Genomic DNA, 14,859 nt, shown 5'->3' on the forward strand with positions numbered 1-14,859 from the left:
TTTTTTATTTTTTGGTTTTTTCTTTTAACTTCTTGCAAGACTACACTCGGGCTATCTGCGCTAGCCGTCTGTAATTTAGCAGTGTAAGCCCAGAGGGAAAGAAACTAGTCATCACCACCCACTGCCAATTCTTGGGCTACTCTTTTACCAACGAATAGTGGGATTGATCGTCACTTTATAACACCCTCACGGCTGAGAGGGCGAGCCTGTTTGGTGCGAGCGCGATTCTAACCCGCGAACCTCAGATTATGAGTCGAACGCCTTAACACGCTTGGCCATGCCGGGCTATCATTATTTGTAATAACCGTTATTATAAATTGTATTGTTGTTTGTATATTAAAATATATTTGTATTCAGAAAGAAAATGTGTGTATCAATCTTGTTGGCAAATATTATAAATTTGATATATATTAGCATCCAATTAACTTCTAAGTTCAAATTTCCGTTTATTTGGAATCATATTATGTAAGAGACCTAAGATAATAAACAGAAGACTTGTCCGAAATTAATTATAATATGTGATGCCGATCACAGTTTCAACAACCTTGTTCAGATGTAGCAGTCTATAGACTAAATGCATAGCAATCGTTTAATTAGCTACATTTCAATAATGTATGTTGGACACGTTACTAGCTTGTTTGCTTGGAATTAAGCACAAAGATACACAATAGGCTATCTGGGTTCTGACCCCCCCCTCCGGTGTATCGAAACATTTTCTAGCGATGTGAAACCGGAGACTTATCGCTGTATTAGTGTGGGGCAACGTTATGAGAAAGTAACTTATTATATTTGTTTCTTCAGAAAAAATATACATCTGCTAATTAATTTCTTAAGTGTTTGTCAATGTGATTGCACAGTGCGTGCGCGTGCAACGAGCCAAAAAAATAAATCTAAGACCTCATTGAAGACAAAGTTTGCACAAAAGTGATTTATTGAATTGATTTCTGAAGTTGGTCTTGGCAATTACTGAAAGATTTGGTTTTGTTTTTTGTTAAACACAAAGCTAAAGAGTGGGATATCTGTGTTCTGCTCACCAATGGTATTGAAATTATATTTTTAGCGTTATAAACCCTGAGTCGTACCGCTAAGATATCGGTTTAGAGGATAGAGCATCCAAGATGAATCAATAAGTCCCTTGTTGTTTCTAAATATTTTATTATTATGACATTAACAAGTTACTCAAAAGAAACATTACCCCATCTTTGCCGAAAATTACTATTTACATATTACAACAACAAACAGTAAGCAGCATGACTAAGCATGACATGTTTACAGAAACCAAGAGGATACCATCTGATAAAAAAAAAAGTGAAAAATAAATTTTAAAATATATTGTTGTTTTTTTTCATATTCACACAAAGCTTCTTAAGGAGTATCTGTATCAACCGTCTCCATTGTTGAATTGATCACAGCAAGTTAAACCACCGACCATTAACTTTTGGAATACTGTTGTCTGACCGTATAGTGGGATAAGCAGCTTCTCTTATGACGCACCTTCGATTCCAAACTGTTAAAATGTTATTTTTTTTTGTGCAATGGGACACGAACAATGGACTCTCAGAACCATATTCTTGTATGCTAACTACAACATCACACTCCCCTTCCTCCGAAAATAAAAAGGAAAAAGAGAAAACAAATGCTTTATTAGAGCGAGCTGAATGTGTTCTAAGTTAATTTTTATAAGAGCTTTCGTGATAACTTCTTTGCACAAATATGGGAATGTCTCTGTCTGTCAGGGGCGTAGAACCTGGGAAGGATAGGGGGTATACATCCCTCCTTCATTTTAGGTAGGGGGTATGGTGCATACAATCATCCCCCCTACAGTTTAGTCTGTTGAATTGTTTTATTGCATCACAGGCCAACAAATTGTGTGTTTGTTCTTGTGATTTTCGTGTTCTTACCAATCGAATTACATAATTAGGCCTAGATGTAGGCTTTTTCAGTAGCCGAAATGTACATCTTTAATATAAGCGTGCTTCTAAGCTTTTCGATCTAAGCGATAGTTTGTAAGTATCAGTCAGTAGGTCTAAGTACATGCAAGTATCGTGGCAACAAGATTACTCTGTGACTGCATGTTTACAGCTTTCAGGTTTACGTAATCAGAGATTACTAATTTGCAAATTGAACAGTCCACATAAGTGGTTGCAAAAATCATCCCCCCCATAGGGTGTAAAAAATCTATGCCCCTGCTGTCTGTATTATATTAATTTGTAGAACTACCATTTTCAACACTGTGGGTGCTTTGTATTTCAAACTTTGCAGAATTTGGCATTATTTCATTTCTGTATTCTTAACTTTTTCTTTCCGCAATGTACTCAAGCCAACACGAACGTATATTGTTGTGTGTCATAGAGTTAAGTTTGTTCTTTCTTGTTTTTCTTATCTGAATTAGAATCTTCAAGAAAGTTGTGTTTGTTATAAAATCTATTTTGATATTACTTCAGTTAAATAGCCACTGTGAAAGATTTATAGTTACATAATTTTGTAAAGTGGAGATCTTTGTTTGGGGATCACGAACTGGAAGTGAAAGAAGTTTGTATCTTCTAGCTTTGCGTCCAAAGGTGGCCCAGAATGGCCAGGTGGTTAGGACGCTCGACGCGAAATTCAAAACAAACTGTTAATTGTGGCATGGTATTTTTATTACAAAATTTTCCTTCAATGAAGAAGAAAATTCGCTTTAATGAATGAATGAATGTCGTCGGTGTTTGGGTACATACCTGGAGGGTCAGGTTCTCCATGACCTCTTCCTCCTCCCCGTACTTATATTCTTGGCTGATTGATATTTATGACTGTGAACTGAATTTTATTTGGTCCTTTTCAAGGCAATGTCCATGTATTTTGGCTCGTATACAGTTTTTATTCTATTAGCAGAATGTCGAGTCTGCTGGTAGCATTTTTTAAATACATAAATAAAGAAACTATATATATATTTTAAAATTTTTATTTAAAGTTTATATATTTTTATTATTATTTAAAGTTTTTAATCAGTGATGTCGAGAAACCCACTTGTTGAGAAATTTATATGCAAAAACGGCTCGTTTGGGTTGAGAAAATATTTTACATAGAAGAGCGAACAACGTTTCGACCTTCTTCAGTCATCGTCAGGTTCACAAAGGTTTACATATAAATTTAAAGTTTTATATATTTTTATTTATTTTTATATTTGAAATATAAGTTAACTGGGGAGAGATATTTAAGACTAGCTTCATCATGTATGAGGTACCTGTCTAGTTCGCATAGTAATTCGTTTTTCATCCAATTCTTATTAAAGTACATAGTTGTATTATGTAGGAGTCTATCTGGTATGGTTGGTATGTTCGAGCATTTGTGAATGAATTGAGATGATATTGTTCTTGGAACTCTGTATGCAGTTGTGAGGAGTGTGTTTTGGATTGTTTGTAGTTTAGTTTTAATTATTTTATTGCTTACAGTTATCCATGCTGGAGCTGCATAGTCTATTACTGGTCTAATATATGTTTTATAGATTTTTTAGAATGTTATCTGTAGATGCTCCACTGTTTTTACCAATTAGACTCCTAGCATAGTTAGTTCTTCGCCAGACTTTATTTTTAATTTCGTTTACATGATTGATCCAAGTTAGTTTTGAATCATAGGTCAGACCTAAAAATTTTGCCGATGGGGCAGTCTGGAGTAGAGTGCCATTCATATATAGTTCTGGCTGTTGTTTTTTTGTGTTTTGTGGATTTCGTAAAGACTACGAGTTGTGTTTTTGCTGTGTTTATTTTTATTCTATATTTTTGACAGTATTCACTTATTCTATTTAGTTGCGGTTGTATGTTCGTGGCTGCTATCGTGGGTGTTGTGGCACTTTTCCAGACTGCAACATAATCTGCGAACTGTGAAGAGAATCCATGATTTGGATCCTTCAGTGGCATATTGTTTACATACATGATGAAGAGTATAGGGCTAACTACCCCTTCCTGAGAGACACCAGCTTGTGGAGTAAAGTATTCAGAAAAAGTTCCTTCAACATTTACTCTACATTTTCTGTTTTCCAAAAAGTTAGATAACCAGCGAATAATTCCTCGCGGTAGTTCCATTTAATTCATTCGGAACCTTAGACCATCGTGCCAAACAGTGTCGAATGCTTTCTCGATATCAAGGAAAGCGAATGTACATTCTTTTTTGTTGAAGCTATCTATTATGGTTTCGGTTAATCTGATTAGGTGGTCTGTCGTTTGTCTAAATTTCCTGAATCCATTTTGTTCTTTTGGCAATTTTGATGTTATCTCCAAGAATGTGGAGAGTCTATTACTGATTATTCTTTCAAGAATTTTGCCTACACAGCTGGTCAGGCTGATTGATCGGTAGCTGTTAGGTTTATTCGCTGGCTTTCCTTCCTTATGGAACATTAATATATTTGCAAGCTTCCAAGAAACTGGGATGTATCCTGAGGATAGTGATAAGTTAAAAAGTGAATTTAGGTGGTCAAACAATTTCGGAGTGCCCTTTTTTAGGAGGATAGCTTATATTTCGTCTTCACCTGGTGCTTTGTTTTTTGTGTTTTTTATTGCTTCTAGTAATTCTTGAAGGGATATTTCATTTGTTAGTAATGTGCTTGCATAATCTGTATCGGATCTTGTATTTGTATCAGTTATGTTTACTGGAAAAATTGGTTCAAATTGATGTTTATTGTTTACTATGTGATTAGTGACTTTAGTGTAGAAATATGTATTCATATCCGGATCAGTGTGAGTTTTAAATGTATTTTGGAGTTGATCTTTGAAAGCTTCGGCTATTTCTTTATTTGTGTGTGCTGTTGTATTATTATGTTCAAGTGGAGGATATTTCTTTGTGTTTGTGTTTTCATTTATGAGTCTTTTAAGATGTGACCAGAATTTTTTGGGTCAGTTTTATCATTTAGTTTATTGCAGTAATTGTCCCACTTATTTTGTTTTTGTTGTTTTATTTGTGTTCTGATGTGATTTCTAATGTTGTTTATTTGTGTTTTGGTTTCTCTGTTTCTTGTAATCATGTACTGTCTTCTTAATTGTTTTCGTTTTTTGATTAGATTGATTATTTCTGTAGTGGGTTTCCATGTGTTTGTTGTTTTATGGTGTTGTTTTGGTATTGTTAACTTGGCTGCTTTCTGAAGGCATTCCGTAATTGTTTGACAGTAGTTATCCATTTCGACATGTGTTTTAACTTCTTTTATAACTTTATTAGGTAACAGGTTATCTAATTCCTGTTTATAATATTGCCAATCTGCTTTTCTGTAATTAAATTTTTCTTTCTTATATGTTATATTTTTATGGGGGGCGAGATCGAAGACACAATATATTGGGAGGTGATCACTGTCAACATCCTTTCCCACTTGAAATTTTATTAATTTCTGGCTTAGGTTATATGTTTCGCTTTAATCTAATGATCATTTTGGTTGATTTGAATTTCGCGCAAAGCTACACGAGTGCTAACTGCACTAGCCATCCTTAATTTAATAGTGAAAGACTAGAGGGATGACAGCTAGTTATCATGTCTCACCGCCAAGTCTTGTGCTACTCTTTTACTAATGAATAGCGGGACTGACCGTAGTTATAACGTTAAGCAACTGATAGGCGTATACCGACCACGTTTTGAGTCTACATCACTATCTAGTTTCAATATACGTTAAATTTTGTTGAAAGCATGTGACGATAACAATGTAACATTTCATACTTAATCATGTATTACTGTTTTTAAGAGTTGTATTGTTATCAAAATTGTACAAGAAAATGCAGCAGATTTAACATGTGACATGGTTTAAAGTATCTAATAAAAACGTCTTTCAAAAATGAGTACTGAGTAAAATTAAATATTGGCTGTTTCTTCTGAGTACTCTCAACCACCTTTTATTTTAACTTCTTTACATGTATACTAGGAATATAATATAATAAATCAACTAATGATGTTCTACAGCTCTAGTTAAAAAGGTAACGTTTATTTTAATGCATTTCTTGATCATTTAAAGAATGGCATAATCTTATAAGAATGTGTTCTGTTTCTAAAAGAATTTTATAATAATTTATTTGCATTTCTTTCATTATGTTTGTAAGTATATACGAACCACTATGACTCCATATTGGTGGTGTGTAGGTTGAACCAACTTTTTCGTTTTCGTGTATGTGCCATCGTTGTATGATAAAACGATTCAGCTCTTTCTGTGTTTGGAATATTTGAAATACATTCACTGTCTTTCAAGACGGAGTTTTTGTGGGAAAAAGTTAACGAGATTAGATATAAAAATGTAAGTCGTATTATTTTATATTTGAGGATAATAAACTTCGCAGATGCTATAGAAATTCAAACTAATATATTGCCTCTTTGTCGTTAGTAATACTAACTACTGGTAGTAATCTAACATCGTGTTAAAAAGCTGTATGAATTGCGAGTGTTATTAGGCTTAATAACAATATTAAAAAATAATACTTTAATAGTATTTTCTAAAGGCAGGCATTATAATTTATAGTAAGTTAGGCTCAGTGTATGAATTTTTTTATTTGTATCATATTATTAATAATACACCACTGTAATTTATTTAACCAATCACTTATTTAATCGTTGGTTCGATAAATAAATTATTACATTTAAATGGCAGATATATTCTAATTATAAGAAATGCAAGGTAATTAATATACTTGGAATATCATAAATAGAAGTATATTTATAATTTTGAATGAAATAATCTTAATATGACATTATGGAAGAGAATTTTTGTGCTTTCGAAGCCATCCAAGCAGGGTGCTGTTGCTTATGTTATTACAAGTACTATTGCTAGGACAAATAATATATTACTATTTTTAGCTTTAGGCTTTGTTTACAGAAATATTAAATATAAGTTTGTGTAGTCAAAGCCAAAGCATTTCTATACAATAATCATGTATTGTTTTTATTTCATCACATGCATGATTATTTTTTGCATTTTATTATGTAAATGATAGCTACACAGACTTTCTCATATGTTTGTGATTATGTGAATATATATCCAATTTGTATGATTAAGTAAACTAGATAATTTTAAATTAGTAATATGTAATATTTCAAAACAGTTGTGTCTGTTATCAAAATTGTAGATTGTCTTAATGATGGTTGTGGATATATCTAGGGGCAACACATTTGCTAAGTGTGTACAATCAGTATCAACATACTTTCTATCTACTACATTGTACCTATGCATGTAAATAGCCATTGAATTGGCTCTGCCTATTAATCACTTTTGTACTATCTAAATGCTTCTGTTCATGGAGAAACTTGTCCATTGTAATGAGAACATGGTAGATCCACTATTTACAATAAATTGGTCATGTTTGGTATAATTTTAAATGTTGATCGTGAAATATATTTTTCACTTCCAAGGTGTATATCATGTTGTACAATATAATGTTATTGAAAATCTAATTGTAATCTTTATGAATGCAGAGTTTCCAAGTTTCATATGCCTATGTGGCCACTTAATGATCTGCATGCAGTTATATATATAAAAAAAATAAATAAAAAAATGGCCACTTAATGATCTGCATGCAGTTATATATCTATGATATTCTTGAATGTATTTAACAACAAAATAGCTGCCAAATTTTAAGAAATGAAGAAAAATGGTGTCATGAAATCTTTCAAAGTTCAGTTGCAACTTGCTTCATCAAAATAGTTGAAGAAATTATTAATAATAATAAAAAAAATATGTGCTTGTTAACTGCTTTTGAAGTTTCACTCATCACAGATTTAAGTTATTTTACATGGGCTAAAATAGATTAAATCAACTATTAAAAGTGCTCTAACATCTTCTGTAATTAATAGAGGGGGACTATACAAAGTGATATTAAATGTGTCTTGTATTGTTTGTGAAGTTTTTAAATTTAGATTTTTTTTCACATTTAAAGTCCATAATATAGCTTCAGTCTCAGAAAAATAAATAGCAAACCCAGATTTGTAATGTATTGTCTGTTTCAAATCTTATAAATATATTTCAATTGCATCTATTTTCCTGAGTCTTTATTATACTATTGGTAATTCACAGTTTCAAGCAGTGCTAATAATCTGCATGCTGCGTCAAGTTAGAGATCATTTATCTTGTTATTTTGATTTGTATATATATTTTTTCTACCAAGTTTTTATTCTGGAAGAACTGTTCATCAGCATTAACAGTGATATTTTTTATTATCTTTGCTTTAAAAAAATTTTAAGAAAGAAAAGCATAATAAAACAATACAATACAAACAGCCATTCCATGACTTAATCATATTTTCATAAACTTACAATATAGTTGGATAATGGGAGAACAGCAGGCAACAAGAAATTTCCAAATTACAGGAATCTTGCAAACCTTAAGTTTGTTCCCTGTTTAAAATAGTACATTGCTGACTCTCCAAAGTAGGTAACTGGTTCACCAAATGAATCTGTCTGATGCATATATTTCAGGCTACTACCATGTAATTCTATTAGAGCCAAAATGAGGCTAAAACCTTTTGTTTATTGTGATGGTAGGCCTCACCTCTGTGGGGAGTAAAGAATGTGCCACCCATACTATGTTTTACACATACATCCTTATGGTCAATAATAAGATTATGTACTAACAATGTTAAGATGTAAGTCTCAATTCTATATGATGGAAAGAGCACAGATATACCATTATGTAGCTTTGTGCTAAAACATACCAACCAAAGATTTATATTTATGTGTTGTTCATAGCTCATTTTTGTATGTATATTCATAAAGTAAATAAAGGATAAGAAAATTTGTTGCATGATTAACACAACTAACCAAGAATAAAAAATACACAGAATTACTGTCCTAATGTCATACCTTAAGAGAACCTATGAACTGCAACTTAGTGCTAACATCAGTTTTCTTGTAATATGCCACTCTTGCTTTTCTGAGTTGAGCACACCTAATTTACATTTATTTAGTGTGCAACACTGACATAAGTTACTTATTATTTTACTTTGAAAAGTTTAGAATTGTATTTAATTAACTAAATATGATTTTTCATCCCAGTAATACTTTTTTGATGCCCAAAAAATTTCTATAGGGTGTTTTTCATAATTTCAGTTCTCTTACTTTCAGTACAAGGAAATATAGGTCTCTTAACCTTTTTTTTAAATGAATTAAATTAACATTATTATGTATGGTGTAATTTAAAGTTTTATATTATTTAAGTTTTAATTCCATAGTTTGAACAGAAACCATTTCAAAACTTCAATTTTGATTTCAAATGATGCATAAGCATTCACAAATCTGAACTTTCAGATTCTCCAACTTCAGCCCCTCAGTGTGGATTCCTGTACAGTGTTTAGGGGACCTCCCAGGGAAGATTCTGTTTCTTCAGTTTACCCCTCCTCTGGAATCTAAACATCCACCCACGTGTTTGCCATGCATGGTGACCTGTGAAGGAGAGGATCCTCATGGTTGAGGAGTCCAACCCCAACACACCACTTTGACCTTGAATTCCTGTAGATGGGCAGTCTTGGGGTGGTCCACCTAGGGTCAGTCGACTGGTCCTCTTGGGTTATAGTTGACCAAGTACCAGTGTTGGATGTTCTCAACAGGTGTTGTGGACACTGTATCTGATGTTCGTGTTTGGATATAGTGCTCACCAAACCCTGGCATTACTGCAGTGTCGTTGCTTGGCATTGCAGTGTATTCCATCATAGGGCTCCATGGTGAGTGGGGTCAGTTGGAATTGAAGTATTATTTTTTAAAATAAATCCTCCAAATGAAAATTTAAATAAAATAGTGAAAAACAGTCCATAGATAAAGACCACGTTTTGAAGAAACTGAGCAGCAATCTTCAACATCTGTACCTTATTTTTTTACACTGCGTTCTCTTTCAGACAAACCTTTAAAGCAAATGTCTCCCTTTTTTATTCAGAAGGGTCTGGAGGAATTTGCTGGCTCTCCAAAGTTAGTCAGAAAGCTTTGCTGTGGTGACATATTGGTGGAAACATCCACATCTTAACACAGTGAACTCCTCTTGCATCCAAAGGCAATTGGGGATATACCTATTGAGGTTACACCTTATGGCACTTTGAATCCATTACAAGGGGTTGTTGTTGAAAGAGATTTGAAGAACATCCCCAAGTCAGAGATTTTTGCTGGTTTCTCCATCCAAGGAATTTCTGTAGTGAGGCGTATCTCCACTCGCAAAAATGGAATTGTGATGCTGCCCAATGTTCTCATTCTGACATTTACATCACCACGTGCTGCCATCAAGGCAGGTTATCTTAATTACAGGGTATGGCCATACATTCCAAACCCTCTCCGATGTTTCAAGTGTCAGTGGTTCGGTCACTCAAAGATGTCATGTCATGGTTCCTTGACGTGTGCTCATTGCAGTGGTAAGGACCATGATGCCTGTGAGTTTGAAATGGACCCTCATTGCATTAATTGCAATGGCTCTCACACATGCGACTTTTGTTCTTGCCCTAAATGGTTGAAAGAAAAAAAAAGGTGCAGTGTTTGAAAATGATTCAAAACATTACTTACCCTGAGGCTAAAAAATTGCTGTCCATCACTTCATTTCGGACCTATGCTGCTGCACTTCATTCCACTACAACAGTGAGAATGTAGATAGAACTCTCTGTGCCTCCAAAATAATCATTCTGATACCAAATGAAAAGTCTTTTGACCTCCATGTTTAAAAACGTTGATGAATGAACGTTAACACCCATCTCTGTCCCTAACATACATTCCAGCAAACCCCAAGATCCATTTCCTTTGGTTCCGGGTATGGGCATTTCCTGGGTGCATCATCTTCTCCCACCCAAAGATGATAAATGATTGTTTTTTCATGTTCTCAGTCGCTAGAATTCTCTTCCATCAGCAAGAACCTGCCCAATCAACTCATGGCAGGATCCATGGAGGTTGAAAGACTTCCCTCAAATAAAGACGATAAATGGACTATTGTGGTTTACATTCTAATCTGGGTGACATCAAAGCACTGATTGCTTCCTACAATTTTGTATGTTTTTCTTTACAGGAAACATTTTTGAAACCTGCTGAAACAGTCACCTTTTGGCAGTTTTCTTGTTCAGAAATGACAAGCTGTGTGATGGACAAGTGCATAGAGGCGTGGCACTGTTGGTTGATCATCATGTGTCCACCCTGTCTTTACCACTTGACACACTCTTGAAGGCCATAGCCATCCATGTTTCCTTGGGTTGTACCCTCACTATTTGTTCTCTCTACCTGTCAGCTAGAGAGATTTATGATCAATCAGACAGTCTTCCTTTTTTATCCTGGTGGACTTCAATGGACATCATTCCCTCTGGAGAAGTGCCGTTATTGATAGAAGGGGTCACTTCGTAGAGCATATGCTCTCTGATCACAACCTTTCTCTTTTCAGTAATGGTTCTTATACTTATTTTCATGCACCTAGTCAGTCCTTTACTGCTATTGATCTCTCAATTTTCTCCCCTTTTTCATTGAGGGTTGACAATAATCCACGACAGTGATCATCTTCCTATAATGTTGAGAGATACTGGCCATGGTCATTGCCACCCAACCCATGTGCCCTAGTGAAAACTGGATCAACTAAACTGGCCCTCTTTAACTGCTCTCACAAAACATGATCCTGCCATCATCTGTAAGCCATGAATAGATGACTGTGTGGCAGCAGTAACTGACTGTATTATACAGGCAGGTGCTCAATGTATTCCTAAAACCTCAATACGTTTTCCATGATGTTTTCGTCCATGGTGGAATTCAGCCTGCCACATGGCACAGAAGGCACAAAAATGAGCCTGGGATTCTTTTTGTAGTTATCCCACTGTCTGGAACCACATTGCTTTCCAGCAGGTCAGTGCCTATGCTCGGTGGGTAAGATGTCAAAGCCAGAAGGAATCTTGGATTAAGTTCACAACCAGCATAACTTCTACTACCAGTCATGTGGGACAATATTCGAAAGGTCAGTGGGCAATATAATTCCATCCCCCTCTTGATCTTGCTCTCTGATGGCTAGGAAGTAGCTGATACTCGAAACATTGCTTAACTCTAGGTGAAAGCTTTTGCTGGGTATCTTGCACTTCTGTTTCTTCCTCCACCTTCATAGCCATCAAGACTTAGGCAGATCAATAACCCTATCCCTTTCGACTGATTATCTCTATGACTATAATTGGTTCTTTGCATTGATGGAACTCAAACTGGCCCCTCATTGGTCAGACCTGATGATGTACAGTACGAAATGCTGCACCATCTTCTGCTTCTCTTGCTATTCTTCTGATAGTTTTTAACCAGATCTGGCAGGAGAATGTTTTTTTTTATGCCTGGGTATTGTTCTACCTTTCTCTAAGCCTGGGAAGAATCTCAAGATTTCTTCAAACTACCATTCAATTGCTTTGATGAGCTATCTCTGTAAGATTTTAGAGAGGATGGTTAATGCTCATCTTGTTTGGTTCCTCGAATCAAACAACCTCCTCTCGCCTACTCTCGATCCTCTCAATGTTGGTTTTAAAGACAGTGCTCTGCCATGGGCCACCTGATTCAACTTGAAACATCAATCAGAGAAGCATTTCTCAAACAAGAACATCTTGTATTAGTATTCTTTGACATTGAGAAGGCTTATGATACAACATGGAGGTGTTGCCTTTTGCGAGACTTCTATATATGGGTTGTGTGGCCATTTGCTCGTATTTATTTTAAAAAATTTTAATGGACAGGAGATTCCAAGTTCGTGTAGATTTGACACTTTCCTATTCTTTTCTACAGGAACATGGAGTCCCTTAGGACTGTGTTTTGAGTGTCACTTTTCAGTATAAAGATTAATGCCATCAATTAACAACTCCATCTTGCTGTTGAATATGGGCTGTGTCAATGATTTTCACATCTCATGTCAGTCATCGAACACAAGGTACACTGAGCAGCAACTACAGACTGCCCTCAATCATATACTGAAGTGGATGGACCACTGCAGATGAATTTAAATTCTCTCTCTCTCTAACACCATCAGCATGCAATTTTGCTGCCAACAGGGTCTTCACCCTGATTCTGAACTCTGCATTGGTGGAGTTGTGCTGCCTGTAGTCTCTGAGACAAAGTTCTTGGGGCTTATCTTTTCCCCTTTTCCACCTTTTCCAAGATATATTGTGCTCTTATTTGATAGAAACCCAACTTTAGACCACTGGTCTCTGGCTCTGCTAGGACCTTGGTCTTAAAGATGCTGGATCCCATTCATCATCAAGGACAGGTCTCTGCACTGGGGCTTTCCACACTTATCCAGTTTGGAGCTAAAACATAGTCTCATGGACCTTCTTTGCACCTCTGCTATTTGCAACTCTCTTCACTATATGCTTCGAAACTTCATTCCTTACCAAAGCATCCCACCTGGGGTTGTGTTTTGCTTCCTTGATGGGCCATGCTTTTTCAGACCAGATGGTCTGCCATTGCTCCTTTTGGCCTTCATATCCAGGCATATTTGGATGAATCGTGTCTGTCCTTGGATAACATTGCTGTACCCACTGGTCAGCCCATCCCACCATGACTTCTTACATTCTCCAAATGTGACCTATCTTTCAGTCATTGGAGAAAAGCAGACACTCCTGATTGGAAATACTGTCTGTTTTTTGATGAACATCTTTGAACCATCTTTCCATTTCTATTTATACAGATGGTTTGAAATCAAGTGACTGTGTGGGGTCTGCCATGATTTGATGTGGTTTGATGGTTGTGTGCAGAATCTCCTCTACAGCTTCTGTGTTCACTGTTGAACTGTACACCATTTTTCTCACCCTGGATCACATAAAAGCTAAGTAATACTCAAACTGCACTATTTATACTGACTAGCTTAGTTTTCTACTGGCCCTGGAATCGTTTCACATTTGTCCACACCCTATTCTCACCTATATTTAAAACCAACTGGCCCATTTTTCTTTAGCATCTACTTCTATCCAGTTTTTCTGGTTACCAGACCAAGTTGGTATTCATAAGAACGAGCTCACTGACACAGCAGCTAAATCTATCTGCTGTAGCACTATCACTGCTGTACCTGTTTCATACATGGACTATGGTCCTGTATTCAAGGCTCGGCTCTGTGCCAGTTGGCAGTAAACTTGGAGTGAGCAGTGTGAAAACAAGCTTTTCTAAATAAAACCCTATATTGGACTTTGGCCTGTTGCTTCCATAAGAATTGGAAAGAGGAAGTTGTTCTAACTAGACTATGCATTTGTCACAGTTTTTTAACTCGTGGTTTTCTTTTATCTGGGACTGATGTATCAAGGTTACAATAAGCCACATTTTACTGTCTTGTCATTGTTGAGAGTCATAAAATATTCTGTCCCATGGTTTATCCATAATGTTACAGTGTTATTGGTGATGGTGACACTGTCAACCATGGAAATGCTTTTAGTTTTTTAAAGGCTATTATTCTTTGTAATGCTATTTAAGAGTTTTAATTTATACATTAGACCTTTTCGTAATGTGATTCTCTTTTGAGAATCAGTGTCCATCTAGTTTGATTTGAAATTAACAAATGGCCGTAACGTCAAATAACTCGAAACCAGGACTGGAAAGGCCAACTTCAGGTGACTAACACTGTTGTTTGAACTACCCATTTGTCATCCTGGCAAGTTATAATTAAAATTTTGCTGCAAGTCTTTTATAAATTTTATTACTTTACTTTCTGAAAATGGCCATAACATCAAATAATTCAGAACCAGGATTATGCTACAAAAAGTACTTTACAACTTGTATAACTATAGTTTTTCTCCTACCACTGCAGACTATATGTAAATATTGGTTTTAATGCTATTTTTTCAACTTTGTTTTGTTTTACCTTAATTTTCTTTTGTGAATTTTGCTAAGTTTACTTTAATTTTAACTTTTTATTGAATGTTTGGCACACATAACCTAGCTGCTTTGTGCCATAAAACA

The 14,859-nt window shown here is 35.3% G+C and overlaps 1 protein-coding gene across 6 annotated transcripts in view; it reads left to right on the plus strand.

Annotated features, from left to right (window-relative positions):
* The first annotated feature begins 5,770 nt into the window (after nucleotides 1–5,770).
* The window catches only part of LOC143252904 (serine/threonine-protein kinase Doa-like), a 94,362-nt gene continuing 85,273 nt past the window's right edge, over nucleotides 5,771–14,859 (plus strand). For 2 of the 6 annotated variants that reach the window (XM_076505734.1, XM_076505737.1), the window contains exon 1: nucleotides 5,771–5,930. The gene's annotated coding sequence lies outside the window, so the exon portion shown is untranslated. Of the gene's footprint in view, nucleotides 5,931–6,073; nucleotides 6,245–14,859 lie in introns of those variants that run through there. The other 4 variants (XM_076505733.1, XM_076505743.1, XM_076505741.1 and 1 more) reach the window with 3 other exon arrangements.

Source organism: Tachypleus tridentatus, chromosome 6 (genome assembly GCF_004210375.1).
Source record: "Tachypleus tridentatus isolate NWPU-2018 chromosome 6, ASM421037v1, whole genome shotgun sequence".
Lineage (NCBI taxonomy): Eukaryota > Metazoa > Arthropoda > Merostomata > Xiphosura > Limulidae > Tachypleus > Tachypleus tridentatus.